The 22,936-nt window shown below is 37.4% G+C and overlaps 1 protein-coding gene across 1 annotated transcript in view; it reads right to left on the bottom strand.

Moving 5' to 3' along the window:
• The window catches only part of COL25A1 (collagen type XXV alpha 1 chain), a 112,686-nt gene that overhangs the window by 83,977 nt on the left and 5,773 nt on the right, over positions 1-22,936 (bottom strand). Inside the window, exons 2-3 of the mRNA XM_087875551.1 lie at positions 1,134-1,160; positions 956-982 (exon numbers count right to left, since the gene is read on the bottom strand). The gene's annotated coding sequence lies outside the window, so the exon portion shown is untranslated. The remainder of the gene's footprint in view (positions 1-955; positions 983-1,133; positions 1,161-22,936) is intronic.

The following is a 22,936-nucleotide window of genomic DNA, read 5'->3' on the forward strand; positions in this document are numbered from 1 at the left end:
AAGCCATGCCCACCAAACCACACCACGCTCACCAAGCCACGCCCATAGAACCGGTAATAAAAAAATTTCAATTTCACCACTGTGTCGCATGTTCATTTTCTCTATCCAAGATTACAAACCATAGAAAGAGTCCTTCCCATGTGCTTTCCTTCTGAGCATCCTGCAAAGCAATTCCAATGAGGCAGGCAACTAAATGGGTCCAAAATACGGAGCCACCACTGCTAGGTCCATTGGGAAAGCTAAAGGAGTGAGGGAAGGACACATTTCTCCCTCTGCTGACAATTGTTTTCTGGCACCAACTGGTGTTTGTTCTATTTTTACTACCATGCACAGATGTAAAGAGAAACAACTGGCATTCTCAGAGCAACAGTATCTTTTCCTGTTTCATTATCTTAGCTTTTTTAAAAAAACAAGCACAACCGAATCCAGCAAAAGCTGTTTTTTCTGCTATGTTGCTAATTCTAAACTATGTTCTAGATAGACAGAACAGATTGCTATTTCCAAAAAGCAAATTATAAAGGCATGCAAAACTCCTTTCTAAAGAAGTACAATTTGCTAAAAAAATCCAACTGTCATTTGCTTTATTAGAAGCTCATGCAGATCTTGACAAAAGAAACAGGTGGGGAAGGCTGGAAGTTTAGTTAGGCAAGATGGTTTTCTAATGCAGCACATCACAATCATTCCCTAGATAGAATATGGCTATCGAACCACAGAGATTGTGAATTTTTAGTGTGTGCAGTAATGTGTGTAGCGTGAACTCTTTTTGCTTGCATATTTTAATGGCTGTGAAATCATGTTTGCCTTTGGCTCTCCTGCAGACACTTTCTACAACATGCAGGGTAAAAGCAGCTAATAAGCATAATTAGCTCGACACTCAGCTCAATTTAGTTTTGCGCTATGGACTAACTGCCTAGTCAGGGAAGAGGAAGTGTAACATTTTGGTTAATATGCTTACCCGAGGGCCCTGATCACCTTGATCTCCCTGCAAAGTGGAAAGATGATAGTTTTAACACAGCGTGTGTGCTAACCCAGCTCTCTTAAATAATCTCATATCATAACTGCTTCAATAGCCACCAGTTACTATCAGGAGGACTTCCGCTTAGTTGGTTAGTAGCAGAGATTTGCTGACTCACCTTCTCACCTTTTGGACCAGGTGGACCCTGAAAGGAACAGAAAGGATATTCATTAATCATTTCATAACATGCTTGATAAACCAGCCAGATGCTTACAAGCAGCAGAAGCGGTATCTAATTTGAATAACCCCTTTAGGCTGCAGTTTGGGGGTGCTTGACTGAATATCTCCATGTCTAACAAAGATAACAATCCTTTACATGTACAGCTAGTATACAGTAGTGGCCAAAATTGTGGAAACCTTTTGGGAAAAGTGTATTTTCTAAAATTAGCTAATAACACCACTTTTTGGGGAGACTAGTACCATAAAATTATATATCAATGGAAAGATAATTTAATCAAGAATGTAATGCAATAACTTTTATGAAGGATTCGCTATTAGAATAGCAGTTACAGTATAAAGAAGAAAAGTGAAACACGTAGAAAAAACGAGATATACAAAAAGTATCACCATGTCAGTTAATACTTAGTTGGGGTAACCTTTAGCATGAATAGCTGAATAGCTCAACAGACAGAGCTCTGTAATTTAACACCAGCTGTCTGCAATTAAAGTAAGATCGAATCCCGCCAGGCTCAAGGTTGACTCAGCCTTCCATCCTTTCTAAGGTAGGTAAATTGAGGACCCAGTTTGTGGGGGCAATAAGCTGACTTTGTATAAATATACAAAAGTATGAAGGCTATTGCTTAACGCATTGTAAGCCGCCCTGAGTCTCCGGAGAAGGGCAGCATATAAATCAAATTAAAAAAAAAAAAAAGGCTTTACAATTTCTTCCCACGGAGTGAACCAAATCTTTTAGTTCTGCAGCTGTTATAATGTGAAACCAAGATTGATTGATTGCTTCTATTAACTGGGTTTTATTGCTGGATCGCTTCTGACTAACATGTTTCTTTACTTGGCTCCATAGATTTTCAATTGGGTTAAGGTCTGGGCTATTCCCAGGCCATTCCAGCAGTGGGATATGATTATCTTGAAACTCACCCCAAAAGTGTTGTTATTAGCCATCAAACCTCAAAAATACACTTTTCCCAAAAGGTTCCCACAATTTTACTACTGTATTATGAACACTATCCCAGACATTGGTTTATGTTTTGAATTGCCTTTTGTGAAAACATCAGATCTGATTCCAAAATTGCAAGATTAAAATAGTAGGATAAGCATTGAAAAGGGTTCAGGAGAAAGACTGCTGTACAATAAAAAAAAGGAAGATGAAGTGGAAGAAAGGCAGCTCTGAACAAACAAATATAAATATATTAGGAAAAAGAATGAATTGTTAAAGAATAAAAGAGGACAAATATGTACAACTAGCAAAGTTAGAATTTAGGGATAAATAAAGAAGGAGTTTATATATGCAAGTATAGAAATATTGAGGTATATTCAAAAAAAGGAAAGGGGGGAAGACGATATTGACAAAAATTGTAATTGAGTAAAATGTATTTGAATTTGACTAACTGTATAAGATAAGAAACGACCAACACTCTGTTCAAAAAAAAGAGAAAGATGTGGGTGAAAGTGGAAGAGGAGAAAAGAAAAAAACCAATAAAACTTGTTTTTTTTAAAAAAAAAAACATTGAAAAGGGTTCTGTGAGAAGTTAAAAATGTCTACCATTAAGTTTGGTTTTAAAAAAAAATCTCCATAGAAAAGTCAGCATTTAGAATTTTGGCTCTTCTACTATTGTTGCATTAAAACTTCAAGCAGATTCAGCCATGATAGACATTGCTAAGAGATGCTGGGAGAGCTTCACTTAGCATTAATTTAGGAATACAGCTTCCTTAACCAGCACTATAGCCCATACCACACATGAATATTTGATCATTTATAGGCTTGGTTTTATATAGCATACCTTGGCTATTCTGAGTTCAAGATAATGTTCAATTGGATAATTTAAATTAGACAATGCAATACAAGCAATCAACATAACTTAAGTTAAACAATGCAACGTAAACAGACCAAAAGAAATATTTGTTGTTGCTGACTAGAGCTAGAAGCTCTGGGCATGGATGCAACCAGGATAGCAAGATCCCAGTATAATAAGAAAAAAAGTATTCTGTAAAGATTTACAGCCATGACTGACTTCATTCTGGCTCTTTATCCGAAATAATTTCTGGGTTCAATAGATGTGTATGCTTGAACTATATCATGTCTTAACAAATAAACATTCAAGTTTATGAATTTGATGTGATTTCTGACTGTAGATTTTTTCTACAGTATAACAAAGGAAATTCTAAGTATCTTCTCCTGAAATATTTCCATAGTGAGTGTCATGGTCATATTCAATGTGATATTCAACTTGTGCACATCAATAAAGAACAGTTCCACCAGTAATGTTTGTGAGGCTACATCTGCATATAAAAAAATCAAGATACTAATTTATTGTTGTGAGCCGCCCTGAGTCCATTGTGAGATAGGGCGGCATATAAGCCGAATAAAATAAATAAATAAAAATAAAATTATCACTTTTTGATCCTTTCTATACATGCACTGCCATCACACAATCATAGGGTTTCCATGAAACTACCACTGATTCCCATTTACAAGGGGTTAGGTTGTACATTCTCTCTAGAGTGACTAATTTAATTATGCTTAAAGTGCAAAATGGCCATTCTATTATTAGCCCTTGAGATTCTAACTAGTTGTGTCTATTTAAGCTCTGTATTTTTCCAGTACCAAAAACAAAAGTCTAGGGATCCACTTCTGTTTTGCTTTGCCTGGGGATTTAATTTTTATTTCAGATCATGCAATCCTGGCTAAGTTTAATTCATGTAACCACAATGTATATAGAAAAAGGACACAGCAAGTTAGTCATGTCAAGCTTCATTTCATGTACAAAGATTAGCAAGAGGCTGATAGATATCAACGTTTGAAAATACATGCAAATTATTTTAAAAAGTCTCTTCTCCATTATAATTCTGGACTAAGTTATGCATCTCATATTTATGTTAAGGTTTGCTTTTCAGAACATTTATTCAAAATGTGCTGTATGTAACATTACATATCAGTGGCATAACATGGCGACCATGAAATTCAGTTCTGAATCACACTTGCTAAAATCCAGTGTGACTAATTTGGTGATCACATCAACCTTTTCTGGTTATTATGAAATCATGTTTTTATGTATATATTTTTTCTTAGATATGCTCATTCACATTTATAATAACTACATGAGGCATATTTTGAAGAGAGAGAGAGGGAGAGAGAGAGAGAGAGAGGGAGAGACTTTATTAGCTGAATATTAGATTTGATTCATATGTAAGATATGCTTGGGGATATGTACAAACTTGCAGCCAATGAAAGCATTAGCAGAATAGGAATAATTCTAGGACTTCAAAAGATAAGAAAGAAATTGAATATCATGGAATGTCAATTCAGGGATGAGCGAGGTTAAAATCAAGGAGTTAAAGTAGAGGGGAAGGAAGGAAGAGAAGCATTAGAGGGAATAGATAAAATGAATCAATTTAATCTTCTCATCGTTCCTATCACCCATCTCCTCCCACTTATGACTGCCTGACTGTAGCTTTGTTACTTGTATTCTTACGATTTATATTGATTGTTTCCTAGTATGATTTGATTGCTTATTTGTACCCTATGACTATCATTAAGTGTTATACCTTATAATTCTTGACTAATGTATCTTGTCTTTTTATGTACATTGAGAGCATATACACCAAAGACAAATCCTTGTGTGTCCAATCACGCTTGGCCAATAAAGAATTCTATTCTATTCTATCTAACTAGGTCACTTCCTGGTTACATTGAAATCATAATTTTGCATGTTTCTTATAATCATAAGGCTGGAAGAGATTGTGGAATCTTCTAGTCCAATCTCTTGCCCAGAGCAGGAATACTTATTCTATCCCAGACAAATGCTTGTACAATCTTTCCTTGAAAATCTCCAGTGAAGGGATCCCACAACTCCGGGAGGCCAACTGTTCCATTGATTAATTATTCTCATTGTCAAGAAATTTCTTTTTAATTCCAGGTTGGATCTTTCTCTCATGAGCTTCCATTCATTACTTTTTGTCTTGCCTCAGGTGCTTTGGAAAATAAATAGAGCACTTTTTCCTCTTCTCTGGCAAGTACTGGGAAGCAGCTTTCATGTTACCCATAAGCCTCCTCTTCGTTATGCTAAACCTGGTCCTGGCAATTTGAAGTCATCCAAGGTGGATCAGTGGTGGGTTTCTACCGGTTCGCCCCGGTTTGGGCGAACCTATAGTAGCAGCAGCAGCGGCGGGAGGCTCCACCGACCGGCCCGGACATCATCATGGATGCTCTATGCATGCGCAGAAGCACCACGCACAAGCAAAGCAAGCACGCACACATGTGCGCTCACAGTTCCGAACCAGTAGCGAAGGCAAGTGAAACCCACTACTGTGGTGGATGTATTTTCTTATCAGTGCCATGCTTATGTTTATATTTATATATTTATATTCATTTCAAGGGATTTGAAAGATGTCCAGTATAAATGAAGAACAAATAAAAATCCAAGTTTTAAATCTAGTAGTATTTCTAACAGTGCTCAAATGTATCAGGAAAGAGTTGATTTATCTTTTGTAACTCAATGTGAGACATTTAAAAAAATAAACCAATATTTACTCAGACCCATTTTAATTTTCTTTAGCCAAGATTGAAAGGGCGTGGCCAAACCGAACAGAGATAGGCTAAATACTGCAGTGAGGACCTGAGTAGTTAACAACTATGATGTTACCTGGTAACATTTGCTCCTGATTTCATATTATGGGATTAGGTTGAGTTATATATATTAGGGTGAGTGGACTACATAAGGAGACAGTAACTTTCAGGATTTGATGCAATTAATTGTTAAGAGTGAAAATCTGATGTAGGACTGATTCTGTTTTGAATTTTCAGTAAAAGACCATCTGCTTTAATGCCGTCTCTAGATCCTCTAAAATAGGGGTGTCAAACTCACATTGCCATGGTGCCATCACGTGACGTATCAGGACTTTTTTCCCCTTCGCTAAACTGGGTGGGGCTGGGGCCAGCATATGCTGCATCCGGCCCGTGGGCCGCAAATTTGACACCCCTGCTCTAAAAAGTCACAATATGGTTGAAAAGAATAATATTCTTCTTGTTGCAATAAACAATACAAACAGTAAAAGTATTATGCTGTAACTGAAAGGAAGAAATCCCAACCATAGCTGTCAGTTCTAGTAGAGGTACTTAAGTTGCTTCCTCTGACCTCCCCTTAAGACACATAAAACTCTTTATTGCATACAGAAACCTTATGAATAAAACCCAACTGGTTCATATAATAGCTGTAATTTTAAATGATCAAAAATGAACTAGATGAATATATTTCACCTAGGAATGAAGACCCCGAAATCTGTTTACATCCACATTTGTTCATATGCACAGACCCAATCTTACATCTTACTACCTAAGCCTATTTGTTTATTATTCAAACATGAATAAGGTTTTAAAAGCAGAAGTAAGCTACTTTTGAGATTAAATAATTTTAAATAAGAGTTGGACTGCTTTGATTCCTGTTCATCTTCATGCATTTAAAAATACTCTTCCATTTAGTTCACTAAGAGAGCATACAACATTGTATTGTGCTATTCATCCATATCCTATTTTCATTTTTCTCAAAGGAATCAATTAAATGCAAAATCCCTGGATTTAAATCTTATGGCTCCAAGGATTCTCAAGAGCAGAAGTGGTTTATACATCTACTGTTCTGTTGCACTTAGTGATCTGCTTCATAAAACAGATGGTAATTTCATTTGTGACAATCCCCATTACTTTATGGTAGAGGACAAAAGAAGAAAATTTGGCCATGACTGATGGGGACTGACCAGCCAACTGTATCTTAGATTCAGGACTACCATGTATAATAGTTTTTTTCTCAATTACCTCATGTGGATTATGGCTCCCTAGATGTTTCTGAGCTATTGCTCTCAGTAACTTCAACCAGTGCTAGAAGTCCTTGCTTCGGTGCATGCAGAATGTAACAGACAGGTAAGCCACATAAAAATTCTCCTTCTTGGACTGAGACAACTGAGCTATTGGGGTATAAAATTAGACTTCTGTTCAGAAGCAACAGCATGTAGATTCTTTTCAGGCAAAATTCTTTCCTAAAATTTCATTACAAATGAGAAGTAGACATCAATATGAAGAAGTAGTGCTTGTTATTGTATGACTCAAATTATGACATTTATAGTTTTATAACTTTTCATCTTAACGCACCTCAATCTACCCAAATCTTCTGCTGCTGGTTGAGAAATGCCAGGAAAAGTTAGAAAGCAGAGGGAAATGCAGGGCTGCTGTAACAAGAAATTGAACTAGTGTAATTCAAACCAAAGCAGCTCTTTAATAAAGAAGATTCTATCTGATTTTACTTATAACATTCCTCCATGTTGCCCAGGGTTTTCTTGCTAAACAGCTAACTCTGCAAGAAGCAATTCTACATTGCAAAATAATAAACTAGGCCAATGGTACCAAGAGATCAATTCTGAAAGGAATGTGTTTGCCAAGAACAATAAATCTTCTTCAATAAATCTTCCCAAAAGTGTACTATTAAGGCAGTTCAGGATGAGAATAACATATAATAGCCCAACACTGTTTGGTAATCTGAAAGAGGTCTCAGGATCCTTTCCCTAAAGGACAATGTGGAAAAATTAGTGATCTAAATCACCATGCTCAAGTTCTTTTAGAAGAGTTATTGATTATTTATTGATCTTGAAATTCTCAAGAAAACTTTGAGTCTAATAATTCCATTATATATGTTCAAAAAGAAATATTTTTCTTGAATCCCGTGAGCAAATAATTCATTTCGAAATTGTGTTCAGAGTAGTATTCTGACCCTAAATTTAATTGTGTAATGGATTATCATCAAAGGAATAAAGTTAGGGTAGAAAGGATCAGAAAGTTAACAACTGGGATTTGAGAAATTATGGATAAAGAAAAAGGATAGTCACTAATGCATCCCTCTCCAGAAAGAAACCTAACACCAAACAAGAGACTGCAGATGTGCAAAAAAAGTGCATGTGACAATTTGCATGCAATATACATATGCCATTTGCATAAAATTGTTACTGTAATGTAAATAGAATTACAATATGTTAGAATATTGAATTTAATAGCCTTGGTGGCACAGCAAACTAAAGTACTGTTAAGTAGCACCAGCTGCCTGCAATTACTGCAAGTTCAAATCTCACCAGGCTCAAGATTGACTCAGCCTTCCATCCTTTCAAGGTAGGTAAAATGAGGACCCGGATTGTGGGGGCAATAAGCTGACTTTGTATAAAAAAAGAACACCACTTAGGGGTGGCCGAAAGCCCTACTAAGCAGGTATATACAAAAGTATGAAGGCTATTGCTTAACACATTGTAAGCCACCCTGAGTCTCCGGAGAAAGGGCGGCATATAAATTGAACCAATAAATAAATAAACAGTAAAGTGTACAATAGGCCATAAGACACAGTTGCAGGTGATTAGTTAGAGAGCGCTGATTCTCTATGATGCAATCTACTCCAAGTATAAAAGTTGCTCCAAGTTGCTCCAAGTATAAAAGCTCCAAATTGCTCCAAGTATAAAAAGGGGAGCGTTCCCTTTTCCATCCGTTTTCTTCAGTGTGTTCTACACTGTAAAAAATTACCTCATGATGTTCCTGTCTTTCTGACTATCTTGTGTTGTTTCTTTCTGGATGATGACAAAGCATGGTGTAATTGGAATATTAAATATATTTATATATACACAAGTTTGTATTAGTGTCTCAGTTTTCATCTGAACAGCTGCTGTGCAGTTCCATGACAAAATAACTTGTCATGGAGAGTAGGGAGGATTTGTATGCCTAGTCATTTTGATTCCTAAATGCTAACGATCAATGAACATGCAAGGCTTCTGCTCTTCCTGTTTATGATGACCCTTTCTGTTGAAACGAGACATGGATTGGGCAGGAGGGTGTAAATCTGCTATGATTCAGGACAAAACATTCATACTCTTATTCTATTTGTTTCCACAATTCTTTTAGAAAGTCAGAAAACCCACAGTTTGTAATCACATTACACATTCACATTCGGAGATATTTCTCCAAAAATGTAGTTTTCTGTATACCTTTTATGGAATAATCTTGAAGTATATTGAAGCATTGTAAAAGCTGTAAAGCATTGGAGATGCTCAGCAGCATATCTTTCAGGGCAGAAGTGATCATGTAAATCTGAGACGGTGGCACCAGCTTTTCCTGGTGGCAGAAACATTTGGCAGCTACAGATTAGTTATTGCGAGATCAAATTTGGGTCGGTCACTGGGACCACAGATTTACTCTTCCGAGCTTTTGGACTCATGCTGGAGCCCATCTTCAGAGAACTTCTCTCTACTGTAATACATGCTTTGGGCTGTTGAACAAAAAGGTCTGGTCTTGATGACTGACTCAAATTCAATCTTCCATCATTATCCTGAGTCATTGAGACTTTGAGAGCTGTATATAACAAAATTTCATTTTAATGTATGCCAATAAGTGTACATTCAAAGCAGGGGTGGGTTGTACTTACCTTTACTACCAGCTTCCTTTGCTTGTGCGTGTGCACGCACATCTGCACATGCGCAGAAGCTTCTGTGCATGCACATATCACTTATGATGACATCTGGGTAAGTGGATGGAGCCTCTTGCCGGTTTTACTACCGGTTCTTGTAAACTGGTCCGAACCAGGGGCAACCCACCACTGATTCAAAGTGACAGTAAAGTTATTCTAAGTCTAAGACATGTATATTTGCATTCATTTGAGATTATTTTTTTTTAAAAAAACTGTAAACTGTATATTGTGCAGACCTGCACTATGCAGATAAATTGATTTATTAAATATTACCTTCTTCTATCTCAGTCCATGCAACTTTCCCAAATGTACACTAATAATTTTTCAGTGTTTCTGAACTCGTTTGTTTATCAGAGCCAAAAATGAAACAACATTTCAATATAAGAGAATATATGTAGCTGTGGAGTCCCTTGGTGTTTTTTGAGTTTGGTTGTCTGCTTGAAAACATTTTCTTACCAAACTAGATAGTACCTTCAGTGCAATGAACAACAAGTCATCAATGTCTGCAAGCATCAACCAACTTCAGCTAGCACCAAAGATCACAAAGCAGAATTATTATTATTTTTTTCCCAACAAATGGCTATTTCTACTTTGGAAATCTATGGAGTGGATCTTTTCATTGGTGATATTTATTGCATTCCAGAGTTCATTCTGGCATAATCCAATGTTGATAAAGCAATGTATCTTGGATGTCTTCTGCATTTCTACTGGATAGTCCTTAAAACAGTGGACTGGTGTCCATAAAGAAAGAAAAGTCGCTGCTTTCAGACTATAGTAAGAAACCTGGTGGGGAAATGACAAAACTTGGATTTGTTTTAATTAAACTGAGTACATTTCATTATTTCTTCATATTCTTGACCGTTTTCTACATTCTATCATACTAAATGTTACAGGGGATAATCTAACTCTGAGGGTTGCATCCAAAACTTTTGCAAACCACAAACAATGCTGTGCTCCCAATTTAATTTATTGTCTGGAAGGGGCAATTATTATTTTTTATGCATTGCATTTTTTGAGAAATCTCAGCTTCTTTCCATTTTCTTTATATAATAAATGGCCTATTTTGATCATTTTAAATAATAAATAACCTTTAGCACATTAATCATGGAAGCTTTTCACTATTTTTAGTAGTCCATAATATGAGATAATGATAAAACAGGCAAAAAAGAAGGAGCATTCGCAAAAAAATTCAGAAAATGATGAAGATAATATTTAAGCTAATTGGTGGGATTCATTAGGGATAGGGACTTTCTGATAACTGTAAAAGCAACTCAGTTGAAGATAATTAGTAGTCACTTCCTTAGCAGCAACTTAGTGGCAAGTGGAAAAATCTTCTATGTTAGAAATGCCTATAAAATTTCATATACATTTACTTGATGTTTTTAATATTTCAAATATCTTTCAGCTGTGTTTCAGCTGCTGTTTTATAGTGATTTTAAAAACATGGCCAATAATTAATTGTATAGAGCTACCTAGTATTTCATGGGTGATCTATAAAAAAAGAAATCAATAATTAATAACATTAATAAATAATTAAACCCAGAGGGGAGATTTAAAATCCCAAATGTCAATTCAGATATATGCCTCATAAAATAAAACTCCAGTCTCTGAGGAAGCAAAAAGTTGATTAGAAAAATACAAGGTCAAAATATTTATTCATTTTAATAATAGCAAGGAAATTAGAGCATCAATCCTACCCAAAACACCAGAGAAAACATCCAAACATCAGAAACACACAACACAGCAAGTATATACACATACACTCTTTAAAGGGGAATCACACACACAAACCCACAAACACATACAACTTGCAGGAAAATATTTTTTTTAGGTAAACTATATTGAGTCCAACAGGGAACCAAGATACATTATTGGAAGTAAATACAGTATTGGAAATGGAACTGAATAATGTTTTAAATAAAATAAAATAGATGAATCTTTAAAAATTCTGGCAGCAAAGAATTTTAGAGCTGCTATTTCTAGTATATTATCATGAATGTAAATGTAAATGTGCTACTGAATAACTGAGTACTCCGTACTGAATCTGTGGGCACGAACTTCATAATACTTTGTGAAATGTTTGGCAAGGCCAGCTACTAGAGCAATGAGGTGACCTATACAGTAAGCTAGTTCAATGCTAAGATATAAACTCTTAATCCTAAAAATGGCACTTATTTGTCTTTGTTAGATATTAGAAAATATGTTGATACAATATGATCGCAGGAGGAAGTGCAATTGACTTGGATACAGCACTATTGTTAATATATATTCATAGCAGTCACTAGAAAGGACTACATTGAAATTGAAATTCAGGAAGGAAAACCATTAATCAACCACCAGCCTCAAAGTTGCAGGGTAAGAAATGATGTGGAAGAGGCTGAGAAAAGAACTGTCTGCCTGTAACAGTCATTATGGAACTAGAGATGATGCTAGAGATGATTCTTCTGTCCCACATTTCTACAAGAGACCAGTGTTTATTATAATGTCAAAGTCTACTAAGCTTAGGAAGTGAGTTACAGCTATAAACAGATTCATAACTTCATGCCTTTCATTTTGCACTGAATATTAAAGGGACCGTGAAGCAATGGAAGAAGGGGGGAGGGGGAGGGGAAAAATACAAAAATGCCAAATCTCTCAGTACTTTCACAGAAGGTCAGAGTCATGGAGAAGTTTGCTTTCTTTTCTCCTTTTTTAGAAGAAACTTTATGATGGTATCTTTATCGCTGAGGGCTTTCTTCAATAAGTGCAAATGTGGGCAAATCAGGGTATTGAGTATGGGAAGTTTGATGATAATCCCAAGATTTAGCCATGTGGAAATAATTAAAGTAGTCCAAGTCTAAAACAAAAAAGAAGGAAGAAGGGGAGGAAGTGTAAAAGGAGGGCTGATTAAATCAAACAGATTTTTAAGGTTATAAGATTGCCAAAATACTGGCATTCTTTGCCGTGCAATGTTAAGCATAACAAAATAGTCCCTTATGCCAATCAAAGCAGCAACACTATTCTCAGAAAGGATGTTTATTTATTGATTGATTGATTGTTCAAATTTATATACCGCCCTTCTCCCGAAGGACTCAGGGCAGTGAACAGCGAAGATAAAAATACATAGAATACAAAATTTAAAAATATTTTAAAACAAATAAAATAGTATTGGCTCACGACAATTAAAACATCCCCAATTTAAAATCAAATTAAGAACTAAATTACTCAATTAAAAGAGTTAGGGCAGCCCGGCTTGTTGGAATAAAAAGGTCTTGAGGGCGCAGCGGAAGGTGCGTAGATCTGGAATCCTCTTTATCTCCGGGGGCAATTCGTTCCATAGGGCAGGTGCCCCCATAGAGAAGGCTCTCCCCCTGGGGGCCGCCAGCCGACACTGTTTGACCGACGGCACCCTGAGGAGGCCCTCTCTGTGGGAGCGTATTGGCCGGCGGGAGGCTCTTGGTGGCAGAAGGCGGTTTCGAAGATACCCGGGTCCTAAGCCTTGGAGCGCTCTTAAGGTGGTAACCAGCACCTTGAATCGCACCCGGAAGACTACCGGAAGCCAGTGCAGCTCGTGCAGGAGAGGTGTTACATGGGAGCACCATGTCGCTCCCACAATCACCCGTGCGGCTGCATTCTGGACCAGTTGGAGCCTCCGGGTGCTCTTCAAGGGGAGCCCCATGTAGAGAGCATTGCAGTTATAGATCTTACCATGCTATTTTCATTTTGTTTATTGTCATATTCTATTTATTTATTTTGAGTAAAACTTAAGATCACACTGGAAATTTTCATTATTTTTTGCCTAAAGTAGAAAAGCAGTTTTTGCATCAACAGATGCTCGGGGCTTGGTCACTTGCCCAAGATCACAATTCTATTTCAATGTCACAAGGATATGATTAATAACTTCCTTACTATTGTATCTGAAGATGTGTATTCCTGTTATTGTATCCAATTTTAAGACTTTTCTGAGTTGATGACTGGTATGACTTCTCTTTAGATGCTGTAATACATTGCAATCATACATAAGATAACAATCATCTGACTATTAAAGAGGGATATCCAGTGTTAAATATTTCTCCTGGATTCAAATTCACAAGCATGTTCCAGTAAAGTATAGAATGGCTAATATATTTAGAAGACTAAGTCTTCTCTATGTCACTTCCTGATGAAGCAAGAATTTCTTTTCTTGTGCCTTCCACCTGTGCAGTAATGAAACTTTAAAAAGTTCAGTGAAGTCCATAATATATCAATGGCTTCCCTGTAAAGCAAACTGAGAAGTAGCATCTACAGTATATAAAAAGCCTATATTATGCTTGAAAATAGGAGTGCCCAGTGCTTTAGATCTGAAGTAAAAAGAAGCTTCTGGGAATGTGGAGATGGTTCCATTAAACCTGCCTTCAACTTCTAAGCATTTTGGTTTAGGATTGCATATCCACCCACCGCTTCTAAAGAATGAATCCAACAAAAGGCACTTTTAGTTAAGGAGTTGCAGCCATGTGTTAATTATATCCCATTGTGTATCTTTTGGCCTGGTTGCACTGCATAGCCTCATCTGAGAGACATCACAAAGTCTTTTTCATTTTGTCCTAAGTTTTTAATGGTGTTAATGAGCTAACAAAGAATGGCTCTTAACTTAGGAGTGTACAATTATTTATGGCCAAGCAGTTTCACAGGGTATTGTGCTGCAGGATGAAGATCAAACAGCAAAAACATATCATCGGTTTAAACAACTACAGTATGAGATGATTCAGATATTTAAAACATAAAAGAGAGGCTTTTCCATCAGGTATGTTCCAGTCCCTCTTCATATATAACACTAGGATAAGGAATGCCAAACCTATTTTTAATTGTATCCAAAATCTTAACTAAATATTAATGTCTTCTTATAGACTCAACAAAAGGAAAATCAAATAAAGTTTACCATAAAAGCACATTGGATAATTTTTATGCATACTGTATATGTGCTTTCAAGTCCATCTTGTCTCCTAGCAAGTTTCTGCATTTTTCTTGGGAAGGTTTTCAGAAGTGGCTTGCTACTGTCTTGTTCCTAAGTCTGAGAAAAAATGATTAGTAATGCTATACAGCTTGTTTTGATCACTACCCCAAGAATGCTGTTATCAGTACAGATAGTCCTTGACTTACAACAATTCTTTTAGTGTCTATTCAAAGTTACAATGGCATTGGAAAAAGTGACTTATGACCATTATTCAGTTACAACCTTTGCAGCATTCCCATGATCATGCAATCAAAATTCAGATGCTTGCCAACTGGTTCATACTTATGGTTGCAATGTCCCAGGGTCATGTGATCTCAGGGGTGAAATGTAAAATTTGTTACTACTGGTTCTGTGGGCGTGGCTTGGTGAGGGGGGGTGATGTGACTGGGTGGGCGTGGCCAACTTTTTTTAAAAAAAAACTTTTCAAAGAATTTTTTCTAATGCTTTGAAAAGCCTCTCTGACGATCAGGCAACTCAGCTGGGATCATCAGAGACTTTTCAAAGCATTTTTTTTACCACCTCTTCAGCCAAGAAAGAGGTTGCAGAAAAAAATGCTTTGAAAAGCCTCTGACGATCCCAGTTGAGTCGCGTGATCATCAGAGGCTTTTTTTTTACTTTTAAAAGCATTTTTTCATTGGAAGAGGTTGTAGAAAAAATGCTTTTAAAAGTAAAAAAAAAAGCCTCTGATGATCGTGCAGCTCAGCTGGCATGGTGGTGGGGGGTGGGGTGCAGGGATTTTTGCTACCGGTTCTCTGAACCACCTGCTGCCATCGCTACTGGATCGGGCAATCCGGTCTGAACCGGGAGCATTTCACCCCTGTGTGATCCCCTCTTTCAACCTTCTGACGAGCAAAGTCAATGGGGAAGCCAGAGTCACTTAACAACCATGTCACTAACTTATCCGTTGAAGTGATTCACTTAACAACTGTGGCAAGAAATGTCATAAAATAGGGCAAAAGTGTCTTACCAAATATCTCACTTAACAACAGAAATTTTGGGCTCAATTGTGGTCGCAAGTGAAGGACTACCTGTATAATAGGTAAAGTTAATTTCAAAGATTATTTCAAAAAATAAAAGACTGATAAAAATGAAAAAAGAAAAGAGGGAAACAGGGATGACTTTAACACTTATTTAATCTTAACTGAAGAAGAGCAATTATCAATCTGGACATATTGCACAATGGCAAAAGTATTTCAAAGTCTTATTTTCCAAGTATAGGAAAACGACATTTGAATTCCTCCCCCCCCCCTGCCCCCAGCCTCTGGATATGCTAATCTCTTCTCAGTTGGACTGAAGCCAAGATAATAAATCCCAGATTTTTTCATTCATGCTCAGAAAAGTTTCTGCCAATGCTCACATGGAACTCCTGGCACTCAAGAAAGAGATTGGTCTTTCGATCAAAGTTCCATTAAATTTACAGTCTGTGTCAAGTACACTCCAAATGATCAAATATCTAAATTTTCATATACCTGCTCTTTCTGCATATATTCCCAGCAATATTATCAACACAGGTTACTCAAAGTAGTCAAAGGTGAAGATTTCCAGGAAACAGTCACATTCTAACCTTTGCTACTTTACTTTACTTTTACTTTTATTTGATTTGTATACCGCCCTACTCCCGAAGGACTCAGGGCGGTGAACAGCCAACAATAAAATACATACATACAAAATTTAAAAAACAGAAATAAAATCGAATTAAATAGTTTGGTCCAGACAGATTAAAACCCCAATCAATTTAAAACAGATTTAAACTTTGAAGATTAAAAGATATTAAAAATATTAAAATATTAAAATTGTTTAAAAAGAGGGAGAAAGTTAGGCCAGGCCCGCCTGGTGAAATAAAAAGGTCTTTAGAGTGCAGCGGAAGGTGCGCAGATCCAGGCTCCTCCGTATGGCTACTGGCCATCTATGTTGAATTTGCACGACCATCTAAATACTGCTGCCATGGATGCCACAAACAATTGTTTGCAGTTTATTTATTTATTTATTTATTTATTTATTAAATTTATATAGCGCCTTATTCCTAAGGGACTCAGGGCGGTGAACAGCGAACGATAAAAATACATGTAATACAAACGTTAATAAAAAACCAATTAAAATATACTAAACACTCTGGTCCTAGATAATTTAAAACATCCCAGTTTAAAATAAAATCAAAAAGCAATATAAAGGGAAAGTTAGGCCAGGCCGGCCTGCTGAAACAGGAATGTTTTGAGGGCACGGCGGAAAGTGCGCAGATCCGGAATCTTCTGTATCTCTGGGGGGAGCTCGTTCCAGATGGTGGGTGCCCTCACAGAAAAGGCTCTCCCCCTGGGGGCCACCAGTCGACACTGTTTGGGTGATGGCACCCTGAGAAGCCCCTCTCTATGGGAGCGTACTGGGCGGTGAGAGGCTATTGGTGGCAGAAGCGGTCTAGTAAGTACCCCGGTCCTAAGCCATGGAGCGCTCTAAAGGTGGTAACTAAGACTTTGAAGCGTACCCGGAAGACCACAGGGAGCCAGTGCAGCTCGCGCAGGAGGGGAGCCACATGGGACCGCCATGCTGCTCCCAAAACTACCCGCGCGGCCGCATTCTGGACCAGCTGGAGCCTCCGGGTGCTCCTCAAGGGGAGCCCCATGTAGAGAGCATTACAGTAGTCCAGGCGTGAAGTGATGAGGGCATGAGTGACCGTATTTAACGAGTCCCAATCCAGAAAGGGACGCAACTGGCGAATCAGGCGAACCTGATAAAAAGACCTCCCGGCCACAGCCATCAAGTGTTCTTCTAAAGACAGCCGTGAGTCCAAGAGGACGCCTAAGTTGCGAACCCTCTCCGTGGGGGACAATGACTCATCCCCAATAGTCAGTGATGGCACCAATTGACTATATCGGGACATCGGAAACCACAGCCACTCGGTCTTGGATGGGTTGAGCCTGAGTCTGTTCCTCCCCATCCAGATCCTTACAGCCTCCAGGCACTGGGACATCACTTTAAGGGCATCATTGGGGTGGTCCGGGGTGGAGATGTATAGCTGAGTATCATCAGCATACTGATGATACTTCACCCCAAAACCACGGATGATCTCACCCAGCGGCTTCACATAAATGTTGAACAGAAGGGGTGAGAGAACCGACCCCTGTGGCACCCCACATACAAGGGGCCTCGGGGTTGACCTCTGCCCCCTGTCAACACAGACTGCGACCGATCAGAGAGAAAGGAGGAGAACCACCGCAACACGGTGCCCCCCACTCCTAACTCTTCCAACCGGTGCAGCATGATACCATGGTCGATGGTATCAAAAGCCGCTGAGAGGTCTAATAGGACCAGGACAGAGGAACAACCCCTGTCCCAGGCCCTCCAGAGATCATCTACCAATGCGACCAATGCCGTTTCCGTGCTGTATCCAGGCCTGAAGCCCGACTGGAACAGATCTAGATAAGCCGATTCATCCAAGTACTGAGGAAGCTGTCGCGCTACCACACTCTCAACAACCTTCGCAACGAAGCCTCACCACCGCCTCCTTCAAGGCTGCAGGGAAGACACCCTCTCTCAAGGAAGCATTTATAATCCCCTGGAGCCAACCTCGTGTAACCTCCCGAGAGGCCAGCACCAGCCAGGAGGGACACGGGTCCAATAAACATGTGGCCGCGCTCAGTCTGCCCAGTATCTTGTCCACGTTTATGAATTTGACTTATAGATGAATTATTATGAATTTGACTTATAGATGAATTCACCATATACTTATTACATCTATATTACACTTACAAAAATCTATGTAATATGTCGGCTGAAAGAGACTTAACATTCAATATATTTCCATGTCTAACAGTGGACTTGAAACTGGTTCTCCTCAGTTCTATTCCAACAAGGTAGCTACTATATCCCACTGATTCAAGCCATTCTTTTTCAGGCTTAGCATCTAATTCATATATAAATATAAGGAGAAATGGCACAGGAAATGAACTAGACAGAACTGAATTGTTTTATTCAGGCTGCCAAGGAAAATGTTGTCACTACATTGGTAATGGAGGAAAGTATGAGAAAAACTATTCACACAACACTGGATTCCATCAAGTGTGTGAAAGTATTCTGAATACTGGAGCGTGCCAAATAAAATATTGTTATTATTTTGTATTAAAAATAAAGACTCCTGCATTCCAAACTTGGTGTTTAATAATCGAAAAGGATTGCCAGATAGGGTTTTTGTCTTGTTTTGTTTTTCAACAGCACAAGTGAGTTGTCCTTTTCTTTTTTCCTTTTTTTAAAAAACTTCCTCGTTTTTACCCTAACAGGCTTGAGGATTTTAATTTCTTTAATTAATTACATGAATTTTAGTATTGTGGTTTGTCGCCCCTATATTAAAATAGAAAGCATTTATCATGTACACCAAACAGGATAATTTTCCTCTGTGCAATTTCCTACTTCAGAGCAGATTCTTCCCATTTATTATTTTTTTATTACCCCACTATATGCTACAAAGCTTTTTTTAAAAAAATTATGTTTCCCCTTTCTGTATCTACAAATGCCACTATAAAATCGGATTGTAAAGGACATGATAAATTGTTTCTATAAAGTCATAAATAGTCTGCAAGGCAAAAGTAGTAGTAAACTGTTGATACAAAGCTATAGTTGTGTAAGGTATTTCCCCAAAGGCACCAAAATTACTGTAGTGGTGATATAAAACATAACCAAGCTCTCTCTCCAAAATATAGGTTATGTTTTGTTTTCCTTGGAAATATTTAATAAAGGACTTTAGTTGGTAAAATAGCACCCACAGAATTTTGAAGGGGGAAAGATGCAAAATTTAGGAGTCTGTAAGGCAATGTGATATGTTTTTAAATTATCCCCAAGGATTCAATATTCTTTCTCATCTTGCAAATTTGCAAGCTGTGATATTATCACCTTCTTGCGTTGAGGTCTCAAATACAATATAAATGAATTACAAATCATTTACAAATGCTGGCTACAATTCAATTCAACCAAGTTAAACATGCTGAAATCCTGTTAATTTCAACGAGACAGATAAGCATGTGCTTACATATACCCCCTCGAGACTGAAGGTACTGCAAAATACTTAACTTGAATTGCATGATGTTACAGTATGTGGAGTGAATGGGAAAGCTAGAAAAAGGATGTCTTTTAAAATTTTCAATAAAGCAATTTAGATTTTGAGAGTTCCTTTATATTAAACATTCTTATATTCTGGTGACGGGGAGTTCCCTTTCCAATACACTAATAATTTCCTTTCCATAAAGGGATTTATTAGGGTTTATTGCTAGATGAAACCTAAAAGCTCTGGTGTTTCAAGGTACAAATGAGAGCAGGTAAAGTTAAACAGTAACTGGAAGTCTTGGAGGTTATTGTCTTACCCATAAATCAATATAACACAGCAGCACAGAGATAATACTCACACTGTATATTGTAAATCATATATTGCTATAATATGTAAACAACTGAAAGTCTCAGAAGATGGCTCATGAAGTTTCTGAAAGCTTTAAATGGGAATCTCAGCAAGATAGTTTATGGTATCAGCCAAGAAAAGAAAACCTGTATCACGAATTATTGGGCAAAAAAATCCAGTCAGTGGAATTCATAGGAACCAGTCCAATAGTTTACAGAACAGAAAACCAGAGGAAGCTTGGTATAATGCATGACAAGAAACCATCTCCAACAAAGATAGAAGCCTGAGAGATCTCTTTTTACACCAAGAGCCTTCATATTTAACTCATTAATGGAGCTGAACCTTTTCTTTACAATAATTATACAATTAGCTGCTGTTTTTAACTGATATCTGCCTTAGGGCTATGCACAGGGAAGGCTGGGCTCCATCTGTCCAGTATCAGAGTCAATAGCCACCTGTGCCGAGTCAAAGTTATGTAACACAGGAACTGCTCTAAATGGCTGACTGCTTCATAGCTACCCATGAATATTACTAGTCCATTGGATTCTTCTTTTTCTGCTCCAGCCAAGGAGTCTTTAACACATAATGATGGTATTATATGGCACCATAGTTTCAATTGTCAGGCTTTCAATGAATAATTCTTCCAAAGAGGTCTAGGATAAGAGTTGTATCAAGAGCCAAAGTTTCTCACAGCAGAACAGCAGATGTTGTGTTAACAGCAAATATTTCATGGCAAAAAAGCTCAAAGTTAAAACTTTTAAACCTTTCTCTGTTCTAGCACTGATAATACTTGATAATGAAACATTTGCAAGAAAACAACCAAACATAACCCCCCCCCCAAAAAAAATCACCTTTGGGACAGCCATGACCTGGAAGATTGAGAATCTTCACAGACATTTAACCAAACTCAAAGACCATCGAGAACTTCATAGATCAACCCTGAGCTACAAATATTCTCTTCTGTTGGTTAAAATTGTATTAAGCCAGGGGAAAATCAGGAAAAATAAGCACTGCCTTTAAACTGTAGTGCGTTTAATAGAAACTACACTGTCTTTCTACACTCCTAATAGCAGTTTTATTTCAATAAGAATTCTTATTGAAGAATTGCTGTATCAAGTATGAGAAGTTTCTGCAGAATTTGAAAAGTCCCAGAATAATGCCACTACTGTTTCTTTTAAAAAGTTTTCTTCCCTATCTGAGAAACCTTTCATTTTTCTGCTTTTCCATCTCTTATTGACTTCCTTTCACTTTAACTGTCTGCCAGTTAAAAGCATAAGGGAATTTCATAACAATGAAATTCCACATCAAGTTCTCAAATTCTCTACACAGACTATGCTTCAAAATGTTAAGTCTAGTCACTAAAAACCACATGAACCTGCGGTCATTGCCAAAGGTTAGCAAATAAGTGTTCCTAGGTTGGATCTGTGATACCAAACAATTAAGAAAGGTTGATTTAGCTTTTCTTCCATTCTGCATGTTCAGGTTAATTTTCCATCTCAAACTGACAGTCCCCCATAGGAATATTTACTTTGCAGAGAAATAATACTGTATGTCAGTCTGTGCTTACCTGTACAACAAAGGGTACTGCTGTAGAAATTTATCTTCAGATCCTGTTGCTTTTGTTGTATGCCCTACTTCTTCTCCGCAAGGAGGAAGAAACATGATGATAGCAATAGCAACAGGGAGAAAGGAGAGCAATTCTTTTGCTTCCCATTAACTTCATAAGCATGTGGTGTCTTTCTGCAAACTGCATTGTGCATGGTGACATAGGTTGACTTATTTTGTAAGGGAAGGTCCTTTAATTAGTATACATTGACCCTTTAATTGTAAGACTGCCAATGGTAGTGATCTGGAGCTAGCACATTTATAAGCATCCAATACTTATCCTTTGTCTTTGAGTTATGGATAAAGAGGGTTTCACATACTGAAACAAGAATCTCCTTGCTTGCTAATTATGTCTTGCCAGCCTATGGGTGGGGGATGGGACCATATAGCCTTTTTACTGAAATGAACCTTTGTATAATTAATGACAAGGTTTCTGTAGAAATAAGACAGAATAACTAAAGTTTAGAAAAAGCTGCTGTTAATCCTCCCCCCCTCCCCCCCACCCCCGATAACTGGCTGGTTATTTTTGTTTGTACAAACCATATGAGCATCTGCATTTTTCAGTTCTAGCTGTTGAGTGTAGTGCAGATAAATGTATTATCATGTACAACTTGCTATGAACTTGTGTGAAAGGTTTTTCAAACTGGTTTTTGCATTGGTTGAAATTCTATTTTCCATAAGTGATTTTTTTTTAACCAGAAAAGCACTGAGATTCCTGAGGTTTAAGGGCTATCTTTTCCCATACAGAAGATCCATGCTAAATTAACAATAGTTTAGTTATTAGTTACTACAGTTTGAATAAAATACCAAACCGTTAACAAGAAACAAGAAACTGCAAATAAGCATTTAGAAAATGCATTCCATCCTAACCCCTTTACCGTGTTTTCCCGAAAATAAGAGCCTGTTTTATATTTTTTTCAACCCTAAAATAAGTGCTTGGCCTTATTGCCATGCGCTCAAAAGCCCGATTGGGCTTATTATCAGGGGATGTCTTATTTTGGGGAAAACAGGGTAGAATATCACCCTAAATTTGCCATTCAAAGATCAGTGAGATCATTTGAAGGAAATTCTGCATCTCTACTTTAAATTTCAGGAAATAATTTGTTAGATGTACTTGTTTCTTATTTCTTTCTGATTTTACTGCTGCACTGTAGTGTTAATCTAAATAAAAAAATTCAATTTGTGCATATTTTTTAATTAATTTGTGCTGTTCAATTGTATTTTCCAGCTACTTAGCACAAGCAATATATTTGGAATGGGTATGTGTATGCAGTATAGAGTGGTTTGAATTAGAATCA

The sequence above is a fragment of the Pantherophis guttatus genome, chromosome 8 (genome assembly GCF_059756535.1).
Source record: "Pantherophis guttatus breed Tessera chromosome 8, ASM5975653v1, whole genome shotgun sequence".
Classification (NCBI taxonomy): Eukaryota; Metazoa; Chordata; class Lepidosauria; order Squamata; family Colubridae; genus Pantherophis; species Pantherophis guttatus.